Below are 13598 nucleotides of genomic sequence, written 5' to 3'. Positions count from 1 at the left end.
AAGAATTGTGATTTTTAGTAATCATATCTTTCTTTCTATAATAATTCAAATATTTTGTTTTTTTTACGTCCACGATATACTAATAATATTCTTTTGTTAAGAGTTGGATCGATCTTTGTTACAAGGCTTATCGATATTTCTTTCGCAGACCTAGGATGTTTCTTTTTTATAATGCTCAAAATTATTTTTTGGCAAATATAAAGCAATTAGGTATCTTTGGATGCTTCTTTAGGAGTTTATATATGTTTTTGATAGCCTAGATTCAGATGTTCTTTTTTTATGATGTTTGATAAACCACTATTTTATGGTTTATCTTGTGCTCAATTGAGTTGTTTTTATCAAGTCTTTGCACACTTATTCATACTAATTGCATGGTTTTACATTTTCCTTCCTAATTTTGTGCTATGATTGAAAACATGCCTCTTTGGAGCGTGACAGAGCCGCGTGCTGGACATATCAGAAATCGCTGGGAGCGACTTCTGGGCTATTTTTGACCCAGTTTTTAGCCCAGAAAACACAGATTAGAGGCTACAAAGTGGGGGAATCAATCAATACATTCATACAACTTCTCATTATTCAGATTTTAGGTTTAGATGTAGTTTTCTAGAGAGAGAGAGGCACTCTCCTCTCTCTTAGGTTTTAGGATTAGGATTTCTTCTTCTTCTCAATTCCAGGTTCGATGTTCCTTTAATTTAGTTTCTTTTCTACTTTTATTTGTCTTAGTATTCTACTTTATTTATTTCCCCTATTGATTACTTTATGTTGCTATTTGGTTTATGAATTCTAATGTTAGACTTGATTTTCTATTTAATGCAATTTGAGGTATTTCATATTTATAATTTTAATTTAGCTTTTTACATTCTTAGCTTGAATTGATTAATTGGAGACACTTGAGTTATCAAACTCCTTTGTTGATTGATAATTGGAATTTGCTGGTTAGTTTGGATCCCTCTAAAGCTAGTCTTTCCTTAGGAGTTGACTAGGACTTGAGGAATCAAATTGATTAGTCCACTTGACTTTCCTTTATTTAGTAAGGGTTAACTAAGTGGGAGCAATGAACAATTCTCATCACAATTGATAAGGATGACTAGGATAGGACGTCCAGTTTTCATACCTTGCTAAGAGTTTTCTTAATTATTAATTTACTTTCTCGCAATTTATTTTTCCTATTCATTATTCAAAACCCAAAAAGATGCAATCCCATAACCAATAATAAACACACTTCCATGCAATTCTTTGAGAGACGACCCGAGGTTTAAATACTTCGGTTATTACTTTTTAGGGGTTTTGTTACTTGTGACAACCAAACTTTTGTACGAAAGGATTCTTTGTTGGTTTAGAAACTATACTTTCAATGAGGATATATTTGTGAATTTCTTTACCATCAGAAAATCCGTTCGTAAAAAATGGCGCCGTTGCCGGAGAATTGCAAACGTGTGCCTTATTATTGGTTATTGTAAATATTTGCTTTTTGCTTATTTATTTGTTTTTGTTTTTAATTTTTATTAGCTACTATGAATTCTCACCCCTGTCGCTATGAGTTTGGTTCCAATGTTGTTATAAGAAATGGAAACTATAATGAGAATAGGCATCAAGGTTGGAACAATCAAAGATAGGAGGAGCCACAAAGATTTGATCAACCCTCTTGGCAACAACCCCCTCCAATGCGCTATCACCAACAACCATTTTGTGATGCATACCAAGACAATAGTTATGGTGGACCCTTTCGTGACAACCAACCTCCACCAAATTACTATGGTCAAGAGCCATTCCGAGGTGCGTACCAAGATGATAGATATGGTGGACCCCCTTGTAGTTACCAACAAGCCCCACCATATGCTTATGATCCACCTCCTCAACACAGGTTTGAACCACCAAACTCACAAGTCCCCTACTACCAAACACCCTCACATGACCCTAACCCTTATCTACCATATCAACCACCCTATGAGCCTTATGAGCCATACATAGATCCATCCCAATTCCAACCCAATTACTCCCAAGAACCACTACCATATACCATGTCCATATCCATCAACCCAAGAGCCATATGATCATAATCATGTTATTCAAGCTGGACAAGAGTCAAGGGATCATCTCAAGGAAGCAATGGATCAACTTCAAGCAACCATCCGTCAAAAGTTTGGCCCAAGAGACTCATGCAATGAACAAAGCATTCCCACGGATGAGTGTGTTGAGCAACAAGTAGAAAAGATGGAGAGTGTTGAACCGCCACATCCTTATTAAGAAGAACCACCTCCGTATCATGAACCCTTTCCCCCAAGTAATGAACCCTCATATCCACCCCAATATCCAATGAATGAAACCCTTGGTGTACTTCTTCAAGGGCAAGAAGAGATGGAAAAGAAGGTACTAGAATTCATGGCTGCCTTGACTGATGTAGTAAACCGATTAGCTTCCCAACATTTGAACACTCAAAGTACTCCCATGGCTATATGTGGAGAATCTAAAGAAGAGCGTAGCATGAAGGAGACACTAGAAACTCCGGTGGACAATGAGGAACATGGCTTTGTATTGGAACAAGTGGAGGAAGCCATAATAGTTGTAGAGGAAGAAGTGGTTGAAGATTTAGGAGATGCTGAACCTCCATGGGAATCTAGAGTTGTAGAGTATTTCTCCAAGAAGATTAAAATTGATGTCAAGAAGGCCAGTGCACAACCTCCATGGCATATTCCCTATGATGACTTGGATGGGATAGATCAAGAAGCAAGTTCCCTTGGTGATGAGGATCATGTATCAAGCCCTTCTAGTGATGAATCTACATCCGCAAATGAACTCCTTGAATATGAAGACTCTTCTCTGATTGAGTCTGCAAATGATGTGGAAGTAGAAGCCCTTCAAAAAGGATGAACGGGAGTTGAACATGCATTATCAAGATCATTGGAGACTTCTCTACCTAGGTTGCCATCTACCCCTTCATTTGAGTGGGTAAGACTTATCTCTATTCGCTGTCCCACTTGAGTATGGTATTATTGAAATGGATGGTCAACTTAGAAGGCTTTGTGGAATAAAGCGTAAGAGAAGACTGTTTAGTGGTTGGAGTTGCAAATCAAGGCTTATCAAGGTTGATATTTCAAGAGCTAGATGTAAGGTCTCAACTGGTGATAATTTGGTTAGATCTAAAAAAAGAGTTTAGTACTCCGTAGAGAATTTAGATTGCTTGCCACCCGGTTAGGACAATGGTGATCCACTTCAAGACGGGTGTAGATTTGGGATCCGGGAATATATGAGGATCGATTTTGGGAGCTCAGAGCTTGTGAAGAAATCCATCAAAGTTTGAAGAATTTACCTGGTATTGATAGAGCTTATTGGAAGTCCAAGCATTGGTGGAAGTTCCAAGACGAGTTCAAGCACAAGCCACCATGACAAGGAGCTCACCAAATGTCCAACTTAAGGACTTTAACTAAAAGTGCTAGGTGGGAGACAACCCACCATGGTATGATTGTTTCTTTTTATTCTTAGCTTTATTTTATTTTATTTTTATCAGCATTCATTCATAATTTCTGCATAATCTTCTGCATTCTGCATTCTGCATTTTGCATTTAATAAAAAAATACCACTTGACGCGCAAGCGTCACTGACGCGTACACGTCATATGTGTATGCGCAAGTAGGCAGAGAGTTCTGCTGGAACGACGCGAGAGGTGTGCCTGGCGCACAAGCCAACCCACGTGTACGTGTGCTGCACGCGTACGCATCACCAGCGTTTTTGCCAATCCACGCGTAAGCGTCTCTGACGCGTACGCGTGGGATTGCAAATCGGCGTAAAAAGGTGCTTGAACAGAGAGTTGTGATGATCTGGGGCTGGAACTGTGCTAGAGGCACAACATCACCCACGCGTACGCGTCCCTGACGCGTGCGCATCCTTTCGCTTTCAGACCACCCACGCGTACGCGTGGGCGACGCGTACGCGTCACATGGTTAATGCAGTTTTCACGCGCGCGCGTGTCCTACGCGCACGCCTCGCGTCCCTTTTTCATTCCCTTATCATTTCTTCTCTCTTTTCTCTTTCTTTCTTCCTCCTTTCTTACTTTCTTTTTCTTCGTTTATTTACCTTCTCATCCTTATTTTCTTTCATTCTATTTTCTTTATTACATTTGCATACTTTCATTCATTACATTTTCATCTTGTGCATGTTTTATTTTCTTTTCTAAGTTTATTATTTTACCATTGGTGTTAATTGTTCTTATTCAACTGTTGCATCTTTTCTGGTATTATTTTGGTACTTAGTGACTTGTTTTATACTATTGGATGATATTATTTATCTGTCAATACCAATCTTTTATGATACCTGTGTTCCTTTTGTATTGATATGAATTTATATTGTCTTGCATTACCTGCTATCTCTTCCCCATTGTTGCAATTTTTACACTATTGATATGCTATTTACTTTTACTGTTTTCTCACTTGCATGTTGTAGCTACCATGTAGTTGAGACCTTCATTATTTGGCATTAACCCACCCATATTATATTTGTTTTTTTATCTTTGTTTCTGGGTTACTTTTCTTCCCTTTTCTGTTCTTTCAGGATGGCCATCAAGAATGGAAAAGGAAGAACTTCTAAATGGGGCACTGACAAGTCCATCTGCAAAAACTTTGGAGAAAAGCATCAGTTGTAGCAACTCGTCCACTTGCACATCTTAGCATGCACCGAGGTCGGTGCAATCTTTAAGTGTGGGGAGGTCGATACCGATCTCCATGGGTTAGTTATTTTCTTCTCAACACCAATATTTTATTTTATTTGTTAGTTCATTGTTGTATTTGTATGTTTGTTTGATTTTATGCATTTAGCTACTACTTGGTTAAAGTAATGAGTTTCTTTTTAAGACCCTATTTTACAGTATTTCACTAATTTAAATTGAAAAAAATTGTGTTAAATTTGTTTGAAGATTGTAAATTGGAACATGAATTATAGCTAAGAACACACAACCTGTGAGATTTGAGCTTAATTACACGGTTACAATATTTAACCATAATATTTTTTCTTGTGTGTTTTCTTTCATATGATTGCAATCTTTGCTTTGTTCCATTCTATATGTCCATTTTTTAGTGTATTTACATGCATGCGTATGGTAATAAGAGAATTGTTCATTCTTGTTTAAACCTCGGGTCATCTCTCAAGGAATTGCAGGGAGGTGTAATTATTATTGGTTTGCTTTAGTGACAAATAAGTTTTTGTACACAAGGATTCTTTGTTGGTTTAGAAACTATACCAGCAACGGGAATTAATTTGTGAATTTCTTTACTAGCAAAAATCCGTTCGTCAATGTTCGATGTTTCTTATGTTACAGCATTTTTCAACATGGGTTGTCAGAAAAAATATAGCGAACCTAAGAAGGTATTCTTCTTTTTGTTACTTTCTCCCTATATCCCGTAATGAATGTGGTCACCCTACATAAGAAATTTAAATGTTTGTGGAAATTGGTGGAGACAAGGTGCTCCCCATGTTACATAGCTAATGTATTTGACCACCTAACAAAGACTAATACTGAGACTAATGTGGTGGTCATGCCGGTCACATGTCATGGAATTGTCCAGAGAGGAAGAATGAGAATGCCGGAAGAGCTCAACGGCAAGGCCATGTTTTCACCGTGTCGGCAGATGAAACTGCTAGATCAGAGACTTTGATCCAAGGTAAATGCGAGGTTGGTAATAAGATTTTACTTGCCTTGTATGATACTGGATCATCACATTCATTTATAGCCTTTGATAAAGCCGGGGATTTAGGATTAAAAGTATCGGAGTTAGCTTTTGACTTGCACGTGCATACACCAACTTCTCAGCCTATAGTAACTAGACTTGGTTGTTTGCAAGTGCCTTTTTAGGTAGAAGATAGACAATTTATGCATGATTTCATTTGTTTGCCATTGATTGGATTAGACTTGATTTTGGGTTTGGACTGGTTATCAATGCATCACGCATTGCTGGATTGTTTTGAGCATTCAATTCGATTTATATCTAAAGGTTCAGAAGGGTTGATAATGGCGCGGAGTTATTATTTAAATTCAATGACGGTGAACTGTAGTGGGGAGGAATTTCAAGTATTTATCCTTTTAGTTGCTAATTTGTTAAATGATGAGCAAAGCATAGACCAAATCCCTGTTACAAGAGTGTTTTCTGAGGTATTTTCTGAGGATATACTAGAATTTCTACCCCCAGAGAGAGATTGAATTTGTGATAGATTTAGTGCTGGAAGCGGGACCAATTTCGATTGCACCATATAGGATGGCACCATTGGAATTGGCAGATCTTAGGGTTTAGTTCAAGAAAGTATGGAAAAGAAATTTGTTCAACTAAGTGTTTCCCCGTAGGGAGCACCGATTATGTCAAAGAAGCAGCAGAAGGCTTTATATGATAGAGAAAGTTCCAATGAATCTTCATGACTCGATCCGTCTTTTATTTTGTAACTTGCATTGAAGTTTTGTCTCAAATTCTTTCTTGAAAAACGATTTGATCATCTTTCCAATTCTATTTTTTACTCGCATGTATCTATGCATAAATCTTGGTACAATCAAGCGATTCTTGAATCTTTGGAAACTTGTTGTGAGTTGAGTTGCCTTCCTTCGCGAACTTGTGTTTCTTTACAGTCAGCTGAAACTTGTTTGATTTGATATGCCTTTTTTCTCTATCAAAGATTCTTAACTTAGATTTCTTTCTTGAGATGCACTTTAGTTTTCCTTCTGGTGTATTTCATTGTTTTTCTACGACCTCGTTTGATCTCAATATAAGATATCCTACCGATATCTCGCGAATACCATTCATGTTGTTCGTTCTTCTTTCGAGCATAGTATCCTTTCAAAATCAACTTGAGCTTATTTCGGCATCGCATGCGATTCCTAGATGTAACCATCGATATGTTAGTTTCTTAGAATATGACTTGTGGATGCAGAAGATGAAACTTGTAAGTATGCGACATCACAAGGAGTTGTGAAGCTTTGGTTCTTGTAGAATGAATTGCCAATGACTAGGTTGACTCCCAGGGATGTACCGTTTATATGGACATCAAACTGTAAGGAGAGTTTTCAAACTCTGAAGGAGGGATTAACTACAATGACAGTACTCGTGTTGCCTGAACCTAATAAACCATTCGAAGTTTGCTGAAATACATCATCGAAGGGATAAAGATGGATGAAATTGTTGAAAGATTATGATTTTGAATTGAACTATCACCCGAGGAAAGCGAATGCGGTGGCTGACCATCAGTAACGCAGCGAAAGCATGCGGGAGTATTGACATGGTATAGTTGTGATGAGTGAGTCGCCTTAATAACTTAATTAAAGTTTAAGTATGAGTGCGGAGTGAAGATTTAATATGAGAACTTGAACCTTTAAAAAGTGAACCTCGATTCCGGTTAATGGTGTTAGGAGCAAAACGCTTCGTGGAAAGAAGAATTGTGGGATATAAAGTTGTTTCAAAAGTTGGCAACAGGATGAGGAGCCATCCGTTGAGGTAAAGAAGTGCTGCTCTTACCTGCTTTCTTTTATTGATCGAAATTCTGAGGACAAAATTTTTATTAAGGTGAGCAGGATGTAAAACCCAGCAAAATAGTAAATAATTAATTAATAACTAATAAATAAATTAAATGAGAGTGAAAAGGATTAAAAATTTAATATTTATAATTTGAAAAAATAAAAATATTTAGAATGAAAGCCCGAGCACTTACCTTAAAAGTTTTGGCCCAAAGTTAGGCTAAAGAGCTAAGAAATAGAACTGGACCTCACCGGGCCCAAGGCCCATAACGCACACACCTAAACCCCCCGTTCACTTAACCAAACTTAGCATCTCCCTTCATTTTGAGAGAAATAAAGGTTGAAAAGAGAAGAGAGGGAAGAGAGAAACCAAATCTTAGCTTCATACACATTCAATCCATCATAACTTTTGTTTCGGAGCTTCGATCGTCGCACTGTTTGTAGCCACGTGACGCCTATCTCCTCCTCTTCAATTCTATCTAATTAGTTTGGTAATTAACTTAAAATCCTAACTCCAGTTTCTCATTCAAGTTTGAATTCACATTTTAAGCTTGGGTATTGAGAATTTTTGGTGATTTTAATGTTATAGGAATTTCCTAGCTTGTGTTCTTGGTGGTTTTCATCATTAATTTTAGTGGATAAAGGTAAGGTCCCTTTTTTCCTCTTGGTTCATCAACTTATATAAGCCATAGTTTTGACATTGTGCCAAATTGTATGATATGGTATTAGATTAGGTAATTGGAAGCTTGACTTGGTAGAATTGTGGAATTGAGGCTTGAAAATTTAGAAGGAAAATCTTGGAAGCTTGAAAATTGCAACATTAAGGTATGGGTTTAAGTTTCAGAAACATAGCATGTAATGTTACATGAAATCCTAGGATAGTGGACCTAGGATTATTGTTGAATTGTTGTGGTTGATTGTTTAGTTTAGTGAAAATTGTGATATATATTGGTATGATTGAAATTGTGTTGAAATGAAATGTGGTTTGATTGTTATAATGGTAATTGATATGGAATTAGGTCGAAGGTCATGATAGAGTGAGGATTCCCCTATTTGGTAAGTTGAGGTAAGCATTGGTGTACCATGTTGTAAATTGTTGGAAATAATGATAATGAGTTGGGTGATTGGCTTTGGTTTGGTTGTGAATGTTTGAATTATGAGTGTTGTATGTTGTAAATGGATGTAATGAGGGAATGTACTATAAAAATTAGAATAGGGTTGGTTAGGCTTGAAATAGTTGAAATTTGGTGAATGAGTGCTTGAAAGGTTTAGAAATGGTATGGAAGTGGTTTGAATCACATTGGATTGAAGAATTGGTCAAAGTGAGCATTTGTGTAAAATTGGTAAAAATGAGTTTTTAACTAACTTCGACGGGTCATAACTTGGCACTCAGAGTTCGGATTTACATTAAATTGGTCTTAAATTAAAGCTAGTGGAAAGATCTTGAAAACCATATAAGAATGAAAGAAAATGGATAACTGTACAAAAAGTTATAGATGTTTGAATTTGGGGGTTTAAAATTGAATTCTGCAGAAGTTCCAGAAACTGGGGACTGCGTACGCATGAGGGATGTTACAGAAGTGAAATGGTTTCGTGTGCATAGCATGCGTACGCACAAAATTGAATTCATACGTATGCACAACTTGCATTACATAATTAAACATTTTTCGTGTGCGTTTCTGCGCGTACATGCAAAAGTGGATTCGTGCGTACGCACAAGGCATGCGTACACACGATTGCCTTATTTTTTAAAAATGATTATTTTTAACTGTTTTAGCCTATCCAATCAGCTCTTTCACTTCCGTAACCCCTATAATGAGTTTTGAGACGGTGGGTTCGAGGGTAGAAAGAGTTGGGAAGGAAATTATTGATACACTACAAGGGAAGCGGGAATTGGCGGCGGTTTTTTCATAAATTAGCGGCGGTTTTAAACTGCCGCAAAATCAAATGCCGGCGGTTAACCGGATCGCCATGGATATGGGCGCAGGGATTGGATTTGGCGGCGGTTTCCAGCAATCGCTGGTATAACCGCCGCTAAATCAAAATTTCGTGGCACACCAATAGAAAACCGCTGCCAAATGAGGCTGGCACGATTTGATTCATATTTACCGGTGGTTTCCAAACCACTGCAATTTATCTCCATATGTCTAAGTTCCCGCACGTTTAGCGGCGGTTTTAAACCACCGCTAATTTAAGAAAAATTAAAAAAAAAGGCAATTTGCGTTTTTTCAAAAAAACACACATAATTTAATTAAAATATTATTGAATTATTTTTTTAATTCTTTTTATATTTTTTATTATTTTAAGAGTAAATATTTTTAAAAAGCGACGACTATTCCGTCGATTTTAATAGATACGTTTTAATTATTTTTTTATTTAAAAAATAGTAAACAATTAATGCTATAACCAATAAGCTCACAGTAATTCAAATCTATTTAACTACTAATTTTATATATACATATGAACAAATAAATAAATAAAATAGAAAAGCATCATATTTTCTATTACTCACTAAGAACTTTGATCAAACATGTGGCACGCATTAGTAACAGTGTAGCTATAAATTCAAACACGGTTTCCTATCTAACAACCCATTCATTATATTCAAAAATATTTCTACCATATTCAAAACAATTGGAAAAAACAAGAAGAAGAAATTGTGAATGTTGGTATATTTGACCTGGAAATATGAATTGAAGGCTCTTCTTTCTTGTAGAAGAAGAGAGAGAGAGAAGAAAGGTTATTGAAGCTCATGGGCATGGGAACAAAGGACTTGAGTATTGTGATAGCATCTGCCACCGTCATTCTGAGGAGGAAACACCACACAACATGCTTGCAAACTCGAAAGCCATTGCCAACTGCCAAGTAGAGAAAAAGAACTCTAATAATAATAACAATAATAATAATAATAATAACTCACTCGTCACAATATCAATGGCATTATATTCATAGTTCACAAGGTTTTTAAGTCCACTCACTAACACATTGTTCACTACTCCTACTTCACATCAGCTCAGTTCATACATCAATAAAATTCCAACGTCTCCTCAATTATACAATCTCTTGGTATTTTTCAAAATTTTAATTATTACAAAACAGAAAACACAATATCCCTAATAATAATAATAATTGAAAATACTTACATTTTATAAGGATCGTCTCCTGCATAACCTGTTGGCTTCGGTATAGGCATCAAAACCTGCAAACAAAATCCAAATATCCAAATACATAAACTAGTGAAATCAATTGTTATTACAAGAAGGCTAACTAACTAAACTAACTGTAAGCTAGTTTCCAATCAAGAAAGAAACTAGTTCCTAAAAGCCAAGTTCAGAGGTCATGTTCGTTCTCTAATGCCTCAGACAACTCATAAAAGATGGTAGCAGCAAGCATGATCTCAGCTCCTGTGCCAAATAGACCCATCATCAAGTCTCCAAGCACAGTTAATACCCCCATGCACATTCCACCATAAACTGCAGCAGTAACTATATAGAGATTCAGTTCCCTTCCCATGTTTGAGTTCCTCTATCCATTCATCGTCACTTGGTGTTTCTACAAAAGCATTGTTTAACATGGGCTAGTAATAAGAACATGGACTAGTTCTGTAACAACACCTTCAAATTCAACTCCCCTGTCACTGTTGATTGTTGTGAAGCTAAAAGCTTTCCAAATTATGCTCCCACATATATTTTAAGAGAGCATATTTGATACTTTTGCTAATGATGTTTCACTTCCTTATAGAAGCCCATCGTGATCAACATCTTTTGGAATTTCAAGTCGCTGATCCATGAACCCCACGGCTCCAATCACCTGCAATGTTCCTAGACGAACAATTAATCTATATGCACCCAAAGGGATACACAATTCATGTGATGTCTATCATTCTAGTTTGAGTATCTATTTTTTTCAAGATACTTTCAAGGTTTACATAAGCATGAAAGCAATACCTGCATTGAGTTGAGATTATCCCAAGGGATCTTTTCGGTTGTAGGTTCCCATAATATTACTCCAAAGTTGTATACATTAGACCTGGAGTTCCCAAGGACAAGCAAAAATGGATTTTCAAGGACTCAAATTTCTTTAAGAACATTTGATAGAAATCAAATTTCTTTAAAAAAAACTACATAAACCAAGATGGCAGCACCGGTACATAGTAGCATAAACTAAAAGTAGCACAAATATATTCAACACAATAACGCTATTAAATAATTGGAATCTATTTCAATGTTAAGCCACGATGTAGAACAATTAAAATAGCACCTTATCCACATGGTTGATGAAAATTGAGGAGTTCAAACAACACGTACTTAAGAGTAAAACAATTTTGCTTGGAGGCTTATACAGAAGGCTTGCATATTACCTCTGATAATGACGCAGATAAGAAAATAGCTATCTCTTTTCCAATTTTCGCTTGACGTGTGTGCATATATTTAGTGAAATCGAAGCAAAACTAACCATAACAAGAACATCAAAAACTTACTCATGGTTTTGATAGAAAGAATTCCATCTGTTTTACAAGCATCAATAGAAATTAAAGAGAGGAACAATTAGAAATTATAAATCACACTAATATAAAGGTATGTGCTCATTACTTGAGACTCGAAGAGAGGAAGACGTAGATCAAGCGAGAATCATCGAGAGTCTGCATATCTTCTCCGATAATTGACATCTCTGAAACGCTGAAGATATTAACTGAAATCACATACTCACAAGTTATAGTTAACAAAAAAAATCAGAGAACCAAAAAAAAGAGAAAGAAATCAACAATTCGCAGAGCAGAGAAGAAGGCGAAGCTCACGTGTAAGCTTAAATTATGAACCGAAGAGAACTCCATTCGAAAATCAGAAATTGGGGATCACATTTCACAAAACAGGGAAAACAACAAAGAAAAGTAAAGAGAAAAGAAAAACCGAACCTTATTGATACAACGTGTTTCGATTTGAAACAGGGGACGGAGGGACGGCGGCGCGAGTGCGACGGGGCGACGACGGGTGTTGGAGCAGCAGAGTAACGACACGGTGGCAGCAGAGCGAAGAGGTGTGGCGGCATCGAGAGGGAGGGTTGGTGAAATGGTAGAGGTGAAATGGAAAGCGAATTGGGGTTAACTTATGTAGTAAATTGAAGTGAATTGAGACGGAATCAAGGACGCGGGGAGGAAACAGTGATAAAATTTTTTTATGATAAAATCGACACCAATTTCGTTGATTTTATTTAGAAAAAAAATTGACATTTTGGCCGTTTATTTTACATAATAAATCTAAGCCACTTATCTAATTTTAAAGAGAGATCTTCACCGTTTAAATTTATCAACAACAAAGGCTGTCGATATAATAAATATTAAAATAGACGACATTTTCGTCGATTTTAAAGGGAAAAAAAATCTTAACCTTTTCTTTGTCGACAATGTGACGGTAGTAACAAAATGATCTAAGTTGCTAAAATAATCGACGATCCGATCGTCGATTTTAATATTTTATTTCTAATTTATTGTTTTTCATTTTATCGACGACCAACTGTCGAAAAATATCGACGAATATTTTAGCCGTCGATTTTTGTCGTCGATAATTATGCTGTTCCTTGTAGTGTCTAACATGTGACCATGTTAACTATCAGGAAAAAAAATATGTGGCTCACGTATTAGTCTAATATCAGTCTTACTAGCTGAGTAACTAATCATTAAATTATTATATTGGTGTCAAGTACAATAGGATTTATTACTAAAGCCATTTGTTTAAGTCAAAATGTTCACTACATCATGATCACTACTCTCAACAATCTATTGTCAAAACACTACTGCTAAAGATTAGACAATATTTGTAGGTTGTCCTAGATATATTAGATACATAGGTTGGTTACTCTGGTTAACTGCCAAACTGCCAAACTGCACAGGTACTTGAGAATTACACTCCAATAGAAAAAGATGATGTTGTGCGGGAATTGGCGGCGATTTTTTTTTTCCGCAAAATCAAATGCCGGCGGTTAATTGGACCGCCATGAATATGGGTGTCGGAATTGGATTTGGCGGCAGTTTCCAGCAATCGCTGGTATAACCGCCGCTAAATCAAAATTTTGCGTTGCTTCATATTTACCGGCGGTTTCCAAACTGCCG

At 36.5% G+C, this 13598-nt stretch overlaps 1 long non-coding RNA gene across 2 annotated transcripts; it reads right to left on the bottom strand.

Moving 5' to 3' along the window:
- Positions 9905–12538, bottom strand: LOC107637919. 2 transcript variants are annotated; one of them, XR_002361410.1, is made up of 4 exons: positions 12405–12538; positions 11437–12181; positions 10633–11310; positions 9905–10347 (listed from the first exon to the last, which is right to left on the bottom strand). It is a non-coding gene; the product is annotated as an uncharacterized LOC107637919 (long non-coding RNA). The 2 variants fall into 2 exon arrangements; XR_001619616.2 differs by having other exon boundaries at positions 10633–11299; positions 12405–12537.

Source organism: Arachis ipaensis, chromosome B04 (assembly GCF_000816755.2).
Source record: "Arachis ipaensis cultivar K30076 chromosome B04, Araip1.1, whole genome shotgun sequence".
NCBI classification, from domain to species: domain Eukaryota; kingdom Viridiplantae; phylum Streptophyta; class Magnoliopsida; order Fabales; family Fabaceae; genus Arachis; species Arachis ipaensis.
This window is presented reverse-complemented; position numbering and strand designations above follow the sequence as displayed.